This window comes from Meleagris gallopavo, chromosome 1, assembly GCF_905368555.1.
Source record: "Meleagris gallopavo chromosome 1, MGAL_WU_HG_1.1, whole genome shotgun sequence".
NCBI lineage: Eukaryota > Metazoa > Chordata > Aves > Galliformes > Phasianidae > Meleagris > Meleagris gallopavo.
This window is the reverse complement of record NC_139404.1, coordinates 192,705,690-192,719,144: the sequence shown is the minus strand read 5'-3', so window position 1 is coordinate 192,719,144 and position 13,455 is coordinate 192,705,690. Positions and strand designations below refer to the sequence as shown.

Here is a 13,455-nt window from a genome sequence, read left to right as displayed (position 1 = left end):
TTGCGCTGGTTTTGTTGAATCTTGTGAGCTTTGCCCACTGCTCAGCCCATCCAGATCCCTCTGCATGGCATCCCATCCCAAGGCAATGCCCCAGTGATGCTCTTTCCATTCCCAAATCCAAACCTAACTCCATGGCATCACCTTCCCTCCCTTCTCCTTGGCCACTCAATGGAAACACTGCTTCATAGTACTGCTACCTCCTGGGACTTGGCTAAGGGAGAACCTTTGGAGCACGCTGCCTTTCAAACCAACAGGAAGCCAACAGCTCAGAAAGGTTCTGCAGTGCAATCCCAATCCCTCCTCTGCTGGACAGCAGACACAGGTGATACCAAAGGGCCTCATGTCATAGAACCATAGAATGGTCTGGATTGAAAAGGACCACAATGATCATCTAGTTTCAAGCCCTGTTGGTCCTCAAGACTTTCCAGCATCTTTTCATGTTATGTTTCAAGTTATCAACTTTGGATACAACAATCTCTTAGAAGCCAACCAAGCAAGCCGGCCTGTGCCCATCTTGCCCTCCTTGGGGCTGGCCCACGTCCTGGTGCTGTGCAGCAACCCCAACATGTGGACACCAAAGGCCAAAGAATGCAGAATGGTTGGCTTTCCCCCATATTTACACCACTGTCTTTTGGTTAACAGAAACTCGCATACAAAGCAAAAAATATGGAAGAATAGAAGGTAGAATCATAGGAAGGTCAAATCAAGCCTAAAACAACTACAGACTGCTGCCTCCAGATGCCTCCAGTGATCTGTAAGCCCTGCAGCTTATCTTGAGAGCCAGAAAGTCCTGATATCACAGAGAAATGTATTCCAGCATCACTGCTACCTCTACCCCAGGAGGGAACTCTGCTGAAGTCTTTGAGATTGAAAAACAAGATTGCTGGTGAAGTAATCCTGCTAATCCTGGCTGCCAGCACAATCCGGAGAAAGAGGTCTGCGAGAAGATAAGATCCAAATCAAGAGCTTCACAGATCAAAGGCATCAGCCTGAATTGCAAACCGAAACGAGTGAGACACCAGAACAGCCTCAAGTGGAACACATTTGGTGCTATTTAAAAACCTGTACAGATCTGAAAGGACTCCATAGGGAGCACAATGGAGGAACCAACCAAACGACCACGAATGGGCGGCGAACATTTCTTTTCTTTCCCAGAATCATGGAATCTTTGAGGTTGGAAAGGACCTCCAAGATCCCCAAGCCCAGTGCAGCCCCACCATGCCCAATGACTGCGTCCCTCGGTGCCACATCCCCATGGCTCCTGAACCCCTCCATGGACGAGGACTCCACACCTCCCTGTGCAACCTGTGCCAGTGCCCGACTGCTCTCTTGAAGAGGAAATTATTCCTAACATGCAAACAGAGCTTTTCCTGACACAACTTGAGATCATCACTTCTTGTCCTAACGCTGTTACCTGGGAGAAGAGACCTACTCCAACCTCCCTTTGGGTTGCAGTAGATCGACAGCCAGATATTGCTTGCTGGAGGAAGAGTGAAGCCATCACCGTGGGTATCAGGGCATCATCCAGTGTTTATTTCTCTCCTTCTGTTGCATTTGGGCAGCAATCTGCCCTTCCTGCCATACCCCAAACAGGAAAGATATGGTGGACTAGAAGTAAATCATGCATGTGGAAGGAACAGGACTCCTGTCTCCCATAGTCTAACATTTAGCAAGACAAGGGGAAAAGGTTTGAAGTCGAAGGAGGGCAGATGGAGGTTGGATGTCAGGGGGAAGATCTTTACTCAGAGAGTGGTGAGGTGCTGGAACAGCTGCCCAGAGAGGCTGTGGATCCCCGTCCATCCCTGGAGGTGTTCAAGGCCAGGTTGGATGGGGCCCTGGGCAGCCTGGGCTGCTGTGAGATGTGGAGGTTGGTGGCCCTGCCTGTGGTGGGGGGTTGGAGCTTCGTGATCCTTGAGCTCCATTCCAACCCAAACCATTCTGTGATTCTATGATTCTCTGAATTTGTGATATTATGTTGGTCTGTGATTCTATGATTTGGATTCTCCAGCTGTGAGATCTGCCCCTCTCCCCATGACGTAAAAGCACAAGGCTCAAGCAGGCTGTGACACCCAGCAAAGCTCCACCGGAGACAATCCTGTTATGTGGAATTTTTAGATGAGAAGTTTTAAGCCAATGAGGCCAGCCAGAAAGCAGCCTGAGCAGATGTCTGCAAAAAAAAAAAAAAAAAAAAAAAAAGAGCTGGATGCAAGCAATGAGCATCAGGCTTTGTTTTGGTAGAAGAGAAAAGTATGTAAAGCACAGAGCACGCTGTCAGGCATCCTGCCACAGCCACAGACATCAATGAAGAGCATTGGGAAAGCACGAGGAAGTCAAGGACAGTCAGAGAAACACCTGTGCTGCGTGTCACAAAGTTGTGGCCTTCCAATATTTGAAAGGAGCATACAAACAAGAGGGGGAAAGACTATTTGTGAGGGTGGGTGGTGATAGGACAAGGGGAATGGTTTGAAAGTGAGCCAGGGGAGGTTTGGGTTGGATGTGAGGAGGAAGTTTTTCATGCAGAGGGTGGTGAGGCAGTGGAACAGGTTGCCCAAGGAGGCTGTGGATGCCCCATCCCTGCAGGCATTCAAGGCCAGGCTGGATGTGGCTCTGGGCAGCCTGGGCTGCTGGTTGGTGACCTGCACACAGCAGGGGGTTGGAAGTGGGTGAGCACTGTGCTCCTTTGCAACCCAGGCCATTCTATGACTCTGTGTACGTGTGTGCACGTGTGTGTTTGGTGCTGGCAGGAAAAAATGACCTTGGAATACTGAGCAAAATCATCTCCTGCTGTTTGATTTAGGGTCTGCAAACAGACCCTGTGAAACAGCAGGGCCACCTCCAAGAGATACCTGACTGTCATCGACCTCCTCTTTCGACAGAGGACAGCAAATACTGGTTAATCATGCTGGTCAAAAAAGCCATTGGACACATTGGGACAGGCAGCTCTCTCCATCAGCTGGAACGGAGCAGACGAAAAAATATTGCAAGGATCCTGGAAAAGAACTGAAAAGGAAAGTCTAAGTCAAGGTTTGGCAGTCTCTGCAGGGTACCATGCCAGGCTTTCTTCTTCCCCATGCTACAGCTGAGGCGTGCCAAGAGAAACCTAGCAGGATCTGGTAGGAGCTGCCTGCCGAGCAGGCAGGAGTCTGCGAGTCGCTGGTATCTTGTTCTCATGCACGACAGCAGCTCCTGCTGCTGCTGAGAATATTTGGGTTTGAGTGATGGAACAATTCTGCAGGGAACGCGGAGATCATTAACTGCAGAGCCAGCATCTTCCCAACTAGAAAGACACCTTCCCAGAGGAAAGTGCTGATGCATCCAGGAAAGGAATAAGCTAAACAGGAGAGAAGGACACAGAAGGATAAACGAGGTTCAAAGGCAGACAAGAGGGTCTGTGAAGAAAATGAGTTTTCTGTTGCTATATATAGATGTGAGGAGTCTGAATAACAAGCGGGAGGCAATGAAATTCCTATGAGCAGAAGGACAAAACAGACCTGGTGACCTTAAAAATCAGCAGTCCTACAGGGTTCAGGTGAGAAACAGAAGTGGGGGCTGCATGGCCGGCCCCAAGGTGGGAAGAAAAGCTCAGCTCTGCTGCAGGTATCAGTAACACAGAGATGATGCTGGGGCTCCCAGCAGGAACTCAGCCTGTTATAATGGGAAGAAAATGGGTAACATTTGGCTCTGGTACCGACTGCACAGGGACAGGTGGGGCTACAGAGAGCTGATGGGGCTACGGAGGAGATAGGAGGGGCACAAAGCCTCATGCAGAAGTGATGCCACGTGGTTCATTTCCAGAAGCACCAAAATCAGCCTCATTACAGTCAATAAAGCCGTGGTAAGCACTGGACTGAAAGTCCTCACAGTCGAGAAGATCAGGCTTGCATCTCAATACATCCAGGCCTGGTAATTCAATCACAGCTTCAGAAAGTCCTGATTTAAATAATTGATTTTAACTGGGATGACGTTTGGGCTTTTCAGTTACCATCTTAATGAAATATCAACATAATGCAAACAGGCATCGCTCAGAAGATGTTGATTTTCTACAAATATAACTTAGCAGAGGAAAAATTAAGGAATTTGCATATAGATGATCCACTTAAATTCAGTCGCAAACTTTCAAAGTGCTTTTGGGATCAAAGAGGAAATGGCTACAGAGAGGAGCTCTGAAAAGCTTCTACAGCAAATTAGAGATTGAGCCCTCCTTGCAATCAATGGGAAGATACTCGAAAAATTATTAAGGGATCCTCATGAAAGCAACTACAGAAAACCTAACAGCATGGGAAAGCTGAGATCAATGGAGTCGCACCAAAAGAGCCCAGTGGAAGTCAATAGGGATGGGCACACGGGAGGGGATGCGTTGCAGTGAGCGAGGCTGCTGGGCCACACGGAGTAACCTAAGGATATTCTGCATCACTGCTTACTGCAAGGCAACAGTATCATGGATTTGCCAAAAAGGAAAGGGGCATTTCAGATTGTTTGAATAGCAATGGGTGGCAAAGAGCACGAGTTCATTTCATACGATGGCGATCAGGCCGTGGAACACTGACTGTGCATGGAGGGAAGGAAGCACAGCACAGAGCAAAGCAACAGAAGCATGAAGAGGTTTAGAAACAATATGATCCGTGAGAACAGATTAAAGGTCTTCAATCAGCCCAGAAGGGGGAAAGCTGAGGGAGACCACAAGACTCCTACCAGCGAGGATGGAGGCAACGAGGATGGGTTACTCTGCACGTCCTCCAGAGCAAAGTATCTCAATCTGCCAAAGAAACATTGCCAAGTGAAGACACTGGAAAAGCTTTCAGCTAAAATGGCAGCCAAGCAATAACTGCCATCTATCTACAGAGGCTGAGGTGCCTTCTAAACTGATATGTTTTAGGGGAGGATTAGAGAAACACGTGTCTGGGATGCTCCGGAGACAGATCGCCTTGACTCAAGGAGGGGAACGGGCTGCAGGGTCTCCTGAGCTCTCCATCAGCTCCACATCGCAATGAATGGGGCCTCAGAGGCATTGGGAGACCTCAAAGAGTCCTCTGACTTCTGAGTGGCCAGGGGTTCCTCTTCAATCTCTTCTGGAACGTGGAAAAAAAAAAACAGAGAAGATGAGTATTTCTAACAGAGTGTCAGAATAGGATGACAAGGTGACTTGGGTAATGATAACTCAGGCAGACATCAGCTCTGGACAAAGTAAAGGAGAAGTGAAGCAGACCTGATCTCGACTTTAGAAGGACAGGAACAAAATTAACGACAGTCAACAAATCTATAGAAAATAGCTCTTGGCAAAAAAAAACCCACTTCCTTCTTAGATCCAAGGTTCAGCATCAGGTTGATAAAGGCAACTTCAGTTGAGCATGACATTTTGATCCCCAAATTACCACTGTATTATGTCAGCATAGCGTGCTGAATGGATTTAGGGTTGGCCCATGATCATTGAATGCAGTCAGACAAGGAAAATCACCAACCACAAAGTTAGCTGCAGTAGGGCTCTGCTGGCCTTGACAAAGAGCCCAGTGCTGTTCCAGAGGTCCACTGCTGACCTGGAAAACGACTTCAAGCATTAGGAAGCAATTCTTTGTCCACTGACCATACTGGTGAGATTGCCCTCATGGGAACACCGCAGGAGAAGGCACATTTTTACAAGATAAAGGAGCAGGGTGTAATGGACATTGAAGGACTACAAGGCCTGGAGAGCCCCACGTGGTGACCTGACCACAACAACAGCTGAAATGTCACTTGGTTCTGTGGTCACCTTCCTTCATCACCTCTGCACTGCTCCTGGGGAAGAGAGGGGAGAACACAGCATTTTGTGCTGGATGCTTCACTGCATGGCAGCCCCAAAGCAGCCAGGAACTGCAGCAGCTTTATGTCTTGCCTTCGGAAGTTCTGAAATGGGGGCTCTAATGCACAAGCTGCAAAAACTTGAGGTAAAGCTGATCTGCTCTGCAATGCATCAACAGCACCTGCAAAGCTTCACAGAATCCCAGAAGGGCCTGGCTTGGAAGGGAGCTCAAGGATCACGAAGCTCCAACCCCCCACCACAGGCAGGGCCACCAACCTCCACATCTCACAGCAGCCCAGGCTGCCCAGGGCCCCATCCAACCTGGCCTTGAACACCTCCAGGGATGGACGGGGATCCACAGCCTCTCTGGGCAGCTGTTCCAGCACCTCACCGCTCTCTGAGTAAAGAACTTCCCCCTCACATCCAACTCAAATCTGCCCTCCCTCAGCTTCCAACCATTTCCCCTTGTCCTGCTGTTATCTCCCCTTTCCAAGAGTTGAGCTTAAAGCAGTTCATAGCATTGCTCCTTGATGGTAACTCTACGTTAAACCAAACCAGGGTTGAGCTCAACACACAGGAATTAAGAACAAAAAGCTGAAACTCAGATGAGAAGAGATACGATGCCACATTTCTCTCCGGAGCCCACAGCATAACCCTGCTACCACAGAGGAAACCAACCCCAACCAGCGCCTGACCCACAAGCTTAGATATCAGGAGGAAGTTTTTCATGCAGAGGGTGGTGAGGCAGTGGAACAGGTTGCCCAAGGAGGCTGTGGATGCCCCATCCCTGCAGGCATTCAAGGCCAGGCTGGATGTGGCTCTGGGCAGCCTGGGCTGCTGGTTGGCGACCTGCACACAGCAGGGGGTTGGAACTGGGTGAGCACTGTGCTCCTTTGCAACCCAGGCCTTTCTGTCATTCTATGAAAACTTGCCAGCAATGGCAGTGAGCGGCCTTGTCCAGCCACCCCAAGGGCAGGAGATGCTCCAATGTCTTCAAGTCCTCCCTCAGGCAGCAGGGAGCTTCTGCAGCACCTCGCTGGCCACATATCCAGCCACGAGCATTTAGCATCATCGCCTTCCAGAGAGCACTTCCAACTGTGTTTGTCCTTAAGTCCACAAAGAGTTGTCTCATACATGAGAAAATATCCATACATCCAGACACAGGTGTAATTAAGTCCAAAGTTTCACACTGCATTGGATGAGCTGGAGAACAGGAGCCAACTTACCTGCTGGAATGCCCCAGGAAAGCTGCTGGGGAGAGCACAGACATGGACAGGTGGGCTTCCATCTCCTACACATCCACATGTAAAGAACCACAAGGAAAGGCAGGCTCGTCTTCATGTATGGTTCCATCATAAAAATGATACATTCCATATTTCAAGCACATTTGGAGAGCTGGGTGCCTGATGCCAAAGGAATTCAAAGCCCAAATACCGTACTTCAACCCCTAACACATCAACAGAAGAGTTTGATGCCCTAAAAGAACCCAGAACTTTCTGATTAAGTTCAACAGAAAATTATAGGAAGAAAAAAAACCTGAGAAATCCAAGATGCGATGGTCTGCCTTGACTTCTGCTGCAGCCTGCATCCGTTGGATCAAAGACTGAGATGTGCCCAGTGGGCACGATGGCATCTCTTCTTTCCTCGCCAGTTTTGTACATTGTCTCTCACAAAATATTCCAGGCTTGCTGTCACTAATCCTCCCAAATCTCCAACCCTTGCTAAGGCACAGAACCCAGAAACGTTCAGTCTGCAAAAACATTCCAACATCCTTTTCTATGCTGAGAAAGTTATCGTATGAAAGCCACGATAAACCCTCTTTTGCTTTACTTTCCATTTTCCCATCCGCCAGCTTTCCAGGTGACCATTTCCCTCCAGGAGAGGAAAGAAGGAAAGGAGAAAGCAGAGCCAAATGCAAACCAGCACCTTACCAGGGCACGGGGGCTTTCTGGGTGACTGACATGACCGGTTGTGTCGTCTCATTCCCTGTGCATTTCTTTGAAAGCAAAGCATTATGCCACAAATATCATCATCATCATCACTTCCCCGCAGTGTTCCAACAGGAAAGAGAAGAAACACAAGAACCCATCTGGCAATGACTCAGATTTGTGCACTCACGTCCCTGTTTGGAGCCCAGGACGAAGAGTGAGGTGTGGTTCTCAGAAACCTCGTGCTCAGAGCACCCAACTTTGGGAGGATCTGCAAATGCTCCGTAAACCTTCAGCGCACAACTTGCCCTGGTTGGGCTCTTAGGGAACACGTTGGGGATTCCCATGGCAAAACAGAGCTGCCTCCCCTAAAATAAACCAACTCCCCTAAAAAACCCACAACTTACAAACAACAGTCCCATGTTGAGATGAGACACCCAACGAGCAAAGCACCAACACACTGCTGCACAGCAACACAGAACACACAGCCTAGAGAAGTAACTCCAAAACCAGTGATACCAACAGGCACCTCTTCCCCATTGATGCTTCCATGAAGGCGTTCACCTCCTGCGTGGTGTCTCCTCCCCACACAACCCCCCCCCATCCTCCTGCTTTCAGCTGTTAAGGCCCTTGGAGGTCTGGAAGCACCAACTGGAAGTGGACAGGCAGCACAAAGCCATCATCCTCACTTCCACAAGGAATCGGGTTGACACAGATTTGGATACACAAACGTAACGCTGCTGCTGACATTTCCCCCTTGTATTCAGTGGGATCAATTCAGTGCTATGCTATAAGCAGGAAAATAGGAACAGAAAGAAAGATTTCAAACAGCAAAACGTGGCCTAATTGATTACAAAGATTATGGCATGTTAAGAAACAAGATCTATGCCTTGATAGGACAAGGGGAATGGCTTTAAAGTGAGCCAGGGGAGGTTTGGGTTGGATGTGAGGAGGAAGTTTTTCATGCAGAGGGTGGTGAGGCAGTGGAACAGGTTGCCCAAGGAGGCTGTGGATGCCCCATCCCTGCAGGCATTCAAGGCCAGGTTGGATGTGGCTCTGGGCAGCCTGGGCTGCTGGTTGGTGACCTGCACACAGCAGGGGGTTGGAACTGGGTGAGCGCTGTGCTCCTTTGCAACCCAGGCCATTCCATCATTCTGTGAACACATCGAAGGTTGCCAGAGCAAATCCATCACAGCCAGCTGTCGGATGCAGCATCTCGCTCTCCAACAACTAAAATCCACAAAAATTACCTTATTTCTTGTGCCCCAAACACAGCATTGGAGTCCCTCCTCTCCCAGCACATGGGCTGACACGAGGATGCTTCCCAAACCTCTCTGTCACACCAACACCTGCAGGAGGACACTGGCACAGTGCTGGGCCTCCCCACCTCTCCTGGTCCATCCAGGAGAGCCACAGCATTGCTCAGAGGCTCTCAGCTCTGCAAAGAGAGCTTGAGGAGGGTCACTGAGGAAACACAAAGTACACAGAGCTCTTGCACTGCGGAAAAGGAAATCAGAGCCTCTGCGGATACAATCAAGCTCGAAAAGCATGACTAGAAGACAAATGAGGACCATAATCCAGACTGAAGGGAAGAAGGAGCTCAGAAAGGAAGACATAAAAATTGTGTTTCCCTTTTGACAACCTCATCAGCTCCTGGTCCCCACGGTTTGATACTGGAAACGAGCAGAGCTTTATAAGAAGAACAGCAAAGGTTTCTAAGCTCCGGAGGCAAAAAGGTCTCAGTCTGTCCTCTACCTCTGTTTGGAACTTCAGTTCTACATAAAACCAATTCCCAACTCAGCACCTGGTGAGCTCCAGCCCTGAGCTCCATTTCCAAAGTCAAACATCAGGGCCAACCCACAACGACTGCCCCCAAATACTCACCAAGAGCAGACACTGCCCTGCACCAAACACAAACCTGCAGTGGGTGCTTGCTGCATGCAGGCAACCAAACTGAAATTGACAGGCTCTCCTAGACAGAGCAGATCAAGTCAGACACAACTCACTGGTAACTTCAGCACCTCAACTGAAGGCGTAACTGCAGTCCTCCAACAGAAGTGCTTCTCCCAGGAGCTTCCACCTGCCTGAGAAATGCTCAGAAAGCACCAAGGGCAGCATTGCCTTCCTGCCCTCCCTTCCTATTTTCCTTTGCAGTTGAACTTGAAGTGATTCTGTGAGGTGCACAACGAGGTAACCCAGCATTGGTGCTTTCCAGAACTCAAGGTAAATGGTAAAAACCCCTCTGCAGCTCACCCACTGCAATGCAGGCTTCTTGTTGCTTTGTAAAGATATATTACTATCAGCTAAGACCCAGAAGGGCCTCAACCACACATTCTTCCATATGCTATAGGTATTCACTACTTCTGATGCACTAACAGGGTCCAGGCTTCCTTTTAAGCTCTATTTCCAATTATTGAACAGGTTCAGAAAACCTGAGAACCACCAAATCCTGGAATGGCTCATGTTGAGAGGCCCTTAAACACCACCTCATTCCAACACCCAAAAACCTCCAAAGGATAAACCAGGCTGTCTGATACACAGGAAGGACGTGGAGCTCTTGGAGCAGGTCCAGAGGAGGGCACTGAGATGATCAGAGGGCTGGAGCAGCTCTCCTATGAGAGAAGGTTGAGGGAACTGGGCTTGTTGAGCTTGGAGATGAGAAGCTGCAGGGAGACCTCAGTGTGGCCTTCAGTGCTTGAAGGGAGCGGATAAACAGGAGGGGGAACGGCTGTTTGTGAGGGTGGGTGGTGACAGGACAAGGGGAATGGTTTTAAAGTGAGCCAGGGGAGGTTTGGGTTGGATGTGAGGAGGAAGTTTTTCATGCAGAGGGTGGTGAGGCACTGGAACAGGTTGCCCAAGGAGGCTGTGGATGCCCCATCCCTGCAGGCATTCAAGGCCAGGCTGGATGTGGCTCTGGGCAGCCTGGGCTGCTGGTTGGCGACCTGCACACAGCAGGGGGTTGGAAGTGAGTGAGCACTGTGCTCCTTTGCAACCCAGGCCATTCTATGAAAAACCTCCCTCAGCTCATCCATGCATCAAGCCATACTATGCACATCATTCAGTGAGGAGAATCATTCTGTAAAACATTAACATTCGGTTAAAAAGAGTTGAGAAGGAGTTATTTCAACTCTTAAAAAGGGGAGATAACAGCAGGACGAGGGGAAATGGTTGGAAGTTGAGGGAGGGCAGACTGAGGTTGGATGTCAGGGGGAAGTTCTTTACTCAGAGAGTGGTGAGGTGCTGAACAGCTGCCCAGAGAGGCTGTGGATCCCCGTCCATCCCTGGAGGTGTTCAAGGCCAGCTTGGATGGGGCCCTGGGCAGCCTGGGCTGCTGTGAGATGTGGAGGTTGGTGGCCCTGCCTGTGGTGGGGGGTTGGAGCTTCGTGATCCTTGAGCTCCCTTCCAACCCTGGCCATTCTGTGATTCTGTGAGATGCACAACGAAGCAACCCAGTATTCGTGTTTTCCAGAGCAGAAGTTGAAGCTGTGGGATCTAATGTACATTCTGTCTGAAAACACACTGCCAACTGCAGTCGGTCACCTCGCAAGGACAAGCACTCCACACACACCTGTGCTGGGCTCTCTGCTTGGGCATCTGCTTCATATTTTGTCATATTCTCAGCCACAAAGGTCCAAGCAACCCAAGGAATCCCTAGAACTCAAAACTCAGAAAGAAGTTCAAATAAATAAATATGCATTTGCTCTCTTGGTGCTGATTTCCTCTTTCTTTATGTCACTCAACATCACTGCTCCATCCGAGTCCCAATCAGTAGCACTTCACAGCCAACATCTCCTGAAATATTGCAGTTGATGCAATCAAGTCCAGCTGAACGTTTCCCTAAAGATGTTTCCATCATTCACATTCCTCCCCTCCCCCCTAAAAAAAGCCCAAGATTCGTCCATCTCTATATAGCATTGAAAATGAACACATCGCTGCATCCTAAATCATATTTGGATTAAAACATCAACAGAACCACTCGGGGTTTCTTTCTGGTTCGAACTACATGCCTTTGTCCAGGAGAGGAGGAAAAAAAGAGCCCTTGACTGCTCCATCCACAGCACTCAGCACCAAACGAATGCACTCTGAAGGTAATTTGGGCTGTGGGAATGCATGACCTGACAGCTCCTCACGGGGGTTGGGGGGGGAAAGAAAGAGAGAAAACTGTATATAAAACAGAATAAAACCCAGCCCAGCACAAAACCTTTTCTGAATATTATGTCATTGCTCTGTGCTGCACGCAGGGCTGACGCTGAGCACCTCTGTGGCACAACCAACCCACACTGAGCTGCCCTGAAAACCGCAGTGCCAATCACGAAGCATTAAAGCAACGACTCTAAAAATCATAATAACTTCACCAGGATAAAACACAGCCCGCATCTCACAGCCCTCAAGGCTCCACGCTACCATCCCTGATCCCATCAGTGCCATTTCCACCAAAGTTCCATGAGGGCTTCGGCAGCGTTCCCCGCTCTCCAAGGCAAACCCCTTCCTTCCAGTGCTCCCTTCTGCACCCACAGCCTGCAGAGCTGCACACACGGAGGGAAATCATCGACATGCAGAAGCACGGACCCGAGAACTCGGTTTCCTTTCCGGCACGAGAAGAAAAAGGTGAAACTTGGCTTGGAGCTCACGTTAGGAGTTCCCTGCAGGGCGCAGACCCCACTGAGGGGCTCCCAAAGCCGCTTCCCAGCTCCTCCTCACCCCTCAGTGCCCCCAACCCATCACAGCACACAATGTGGCCTCCTGCCAAAATCTTTGGGGGGGGAGGTGAACGCGTTTCTCCTTCGGGGCTTGAAAACAAACCCCCCCTCCACAAAGGCTTAAGGAGGGTGACAAGGGCCGGACCCCTCCGTGTCCCCTCAGCATCCCCTGCTTTGTGCCCCCTCGTAGCCCCAGGCAGTGCCACTCCGACCCCCCCATAGCAGCCCAGCCCTTCTGTCCCCAATTTATCCCTATTCTCTCCCATCCCGTCCCATTCTGACAGCCCTCCCAGCCCACCCCCCTTCCTCTCAGAGCCCCCCACACCCACATCCCACCCCCTGACCCCCCCAAACCTCACCTGATCCCCCACCCATCACCTCACTGCCTTTCCTCCATCTCAGCCCCGACCCCCCCCACCCCATCACCTCCCCTTTACCTCCCATCACCTCATCCTCCCCCCCCAACACCTGCCCCCATCCCCCCCCCTTTCTCCCCCTCCCCACCACATCCGAGCCCTCAGCTCCATCTCCCCCCACCTCCACCCCTCACCTCATCTTTCAGCCCCCCCCCCGCCCTCTCCTCACGTTCTGCACCCCCCCCCCAAAGCCCAGCGGCGGGACGCCCCCCCCAACCTGCGGCTCCTCAGACGGCGGCGGCGTCCCCTCAGCCGTAACGGCTCTCCCCCACCGGAGCTGCTCTCCGTCCGCCGGAGCTCTGCCTCAGCCCGCAGCCGCCAGCGAATGGGGGAGGGGGCGGCGGCGGCAGGCGGGGAGCGGGGAGGCGGGGGGGGGGGGGGGGGGCACCGCAGCGGGACCGTTACAGCCGCCGCGCGAGGACTACCGCTCCCGACACGCCCCGCGCGCCGCCCCATCGCACCGCGGCGGCAGCGCGCCGCGAAGCACTCTGGGTAACGAAGTCCTGGCGCGCCGTAGACAGGGCCCGGACCGCCGCTGGGTGGTGCTGGGATGTGTAGGAGCGCGCTGCATGCCGGGAGCTGTAGTGCGCCTGCGGCGCCGCGAGGCGTGCCGGGAGTTGTAGTTCGAGAGGGGG

The 13,455-nt window shown here is 51.0% G+C and overlaps 1 protein-coding gene across 2 annotated transcripts in view; it reads right to left on the bottom strand.

Annotated features, from left to right (window-relative positions):
• Window positions 1–13,187, bottom strand: part of FAM168A (family with sequence similarity 168 member A) — a 146,134-nt gene extending 132,947 nt beyond the window's left edge. For both annotated transcript variants that reach the window (XM_085216646.1, XM_085216647.1), the window contains exon 1: window positions 13,038–13,187. The gene's annotated coding sequence lies outside the window, so the exon portion shown is untranslated. The remainder of the gene's footprint in view (window positions 1–13,037) is intronic.
• Window positions 13,188–13,455: the final 268 nt, after the last annotated feature.